The sequence below is a fragment of the Mus caroli genome, chromosome 10 (genome assembly GCF_900094665.2).
Source record: "Mus caroli chromosome 10, CAROLI_EIJ_v1.1, whole genome shotgun sequence".
NCBI lineage: Eukaryota > Metazoa > Chordata > Mammalia > Rodentia > Muridae > Mus > Mus caroli.
The window spans coordinates 37712156-37714860 of record NC_034579.1 but is presented as its reverse complement, the minus strand read 5'-3'; positions in this window follow the sequence as shown (position 1 = coordinate 37714860).

The window sequence follows — 2705 nt, the reverse complement described above, 5'->3', positions numbered from 1 at the left end:
ACTCACTTTGTAGACCAGGCTGGCCTCGAACTCAGAAATCCGCCTGCCTCTGCCTCCCAAGTGCTGGGATTAAAGGCGTGCGCCACCACGCCCGGCTTCTTTCTTTTTCTCTCCTTTCTTTTTCTCTCCTTTCCTTTCCTCTCCTTTCCTTTCCTCTCCTTTCCTTTTCTCTCCTTTCCTTTCCTTTTCTCTCCTTTCCTTTCCTTTCCTTTCCTTTCCTTTCCTTTCCTTTCCTTTCCTTCCTTCCTTCCTTCCTTTCTTCCCTTCTTCCTTTCTTCCTTTCTTCTCTAGTTTTCTTGGTAACAAGGTGCAGGCTAACGCAATCAGACACTTCCCAGTATGATCTTGAAAGCTGCCAACAAGAAATGGGCACTGCGATTCTGTGCTCCTCTCCCTCTTTGCCTACAAAGTTGGGGCCCTGTCGTGGTCAGCCACACTGTGATAAAACCAGTGAGACTGAGCCCAGCACATATAAGTGTTTCTAGAAAAGGGATGTCATGTGCCATGCTGCCTGTACCCATCATCTGCCACACATGCAGGTGTCCTGGATTCTTACTAGCAATAGACCTTGGGATGTGTGCCAAACATGTTTGGAATCCCAATGTCATTCCTAGTATGGTAACCTAGTGTCCCCAGCTGGGTTACAAACATTCAGACAAAGCCAACCCTTGGCAGGTGCCAGTCAATTAAAATACTTATTTTCCGTGAGAAACACTGGAACCCAGGAAGTGTGGCTGAGATCTGAGTGGTTTCCACTGAGCCAGGCCCTCTTGGCCTCTCCCTGTTAGCTGGAAACAAGGCAGGATTGACCTGGAGGGCCTCGAGTTGTGGGTAAATGGAAGAAGCACTCGTTCATCTGAGGGAACCTTCACGGCATTGTGTGAAAATGATGGCTCCTTCATCCTGGTCCATTGGGAAGAATTTACCCCTTCTGAGTACGTCTGAGTGTCCCCATCAGGGCAGGTTAAGGGTCCTGTTTTAGAGGTGACTCATTGTACTAGAAGTTGCTGAGAAGCAGCTGCCTCTGGCCAGTCAGCCAGCCAGCTGTGTGTGGGTGTGTGTGTGGGTGTGGGTAAGGTCACCCTCCCCAACGCACTTGTACTGTGGTTTCTTGGTGTCTTGAGCGATGTAATGGAACTGTATGTTTGGGCAGTTCTTGAGCCTTCCTCAGAGGTCTTTCTGTTCCCTTCTGCCCCTCCCAGTGCTTCCTGGGTAGTGGCCAAGAGGTAGAAAACCAAAGGAGTAAGGCTTACCAGGACGGAGACTAGAGATAAGGAGGTCAAGTGCTCAGTTGTTCGGGGGGGGTGGGGGGTGGTCACAGTGCTCCGGGGGCAACTGAGGTGCTCTCTCTGGTGGAGCAGAAAAACCTGGATAGCAGTCTGAGCTGTGCCTGTGAGAGAGGCTTCTGGAATGGTCATCTTGAGCAAGCCTGGTGGTTTACAAGAGAGGGACTTAAGAACGAAAGTGGAGACTTGCCCCTGGTATAATGCTTTGGAGCACGCAAGGCATGTTCTGAAGGCTGCTATCACATGCAGGCACCCGCCGCTGCCTGGCAGCACAGCCTGGTGGCCCTGCTGTGTGGCTGAATGTACACAGACATAACCCCTATGTTGGCCATTTTGCAAAGATCCGGGGGGGGCGGGGGGGGGCAGTGGCACTTGGCAGCAGCAAGGGTAGGGAGCACACAGCTAAGGGGTTAATGATGATCCACAGTGATACCCAGAGATGCGGGCAGCATCTCTGGATGCTTCCAACCATGATCACAGCGGCCAGCGGCACTGAAGCTTGAGGCTAATAGATGTCGTTGCAAAGCAGACCAACCCACCCTAGGTAATTGCAGGGCTCACAGCTGGGCAAGTGCTTGCTGAGAGCTCCACTGGCCGACCCTACTTCACCTCGCTAGATGGTTCTGAAGGTTGATGCTTTCAGGAAAAAAAGACCCCGAGCGTGAGACTCATTCATCCCTGGGGTGAGTCACTATTCAATCTTTTAAAAGTTAGGCAAGATTAGTATAGAGAAGTGGAACTAGTTAGAAAACCCAGAAGACATGTTGGGGTCTTCATAAAAGCACATCTGCTTCAAAGGGGGGATTCTGCCAGGTGTGCTGGCTGGCACATGCCTCTAGTCTTAGAACGTGGCGAGTGGAAGCAGGAGATGTCAAGTTAAAGCCAGCCTGGCCTATACAGTGAGACCCTGTCTCCAAAACTCAAAAAACCTAAATAGAGAGTACGAAGGCTCTTTTCCTATCTGGTTCATTCTTTTTGGTGAGAGTGGGCAGGCTTCCGTGAAGGGGGACAGAGGAGGCTGGTCCCTGTACCTCTAAGGTGTGATTTCTTGCCAGCAGGAGGTGTGGGCAGTTTTTCCTTAGTTTTGTTTCTAATGAAAAGGGAACAGGGGATGTACCAGAGACTTGCCGGGCTGTGGTGGCGCACGCCTTTAATCCCAGCACTGGGGAGGCAGAGGCAGGCGGATTTCTGAGTTCAAGGCCAGCCTGGTCTACAGAGTGAGTTCCAGGACAGCCAGGGCTACACAGAGAAACCCTGTCTTGAAAAACCAAAAACAAACAAACAAAAAACCAAGAGACTTGACAGTCAGATAGAGAAACTGTCCTTTGGGAAAAATTTCCAAGTCTTTTACATATGAGGGTCCGTTTTGGTGTTAAAGGGTGCCCAGTACGCCAACAACATTGCTGTTTTACTTTGTAT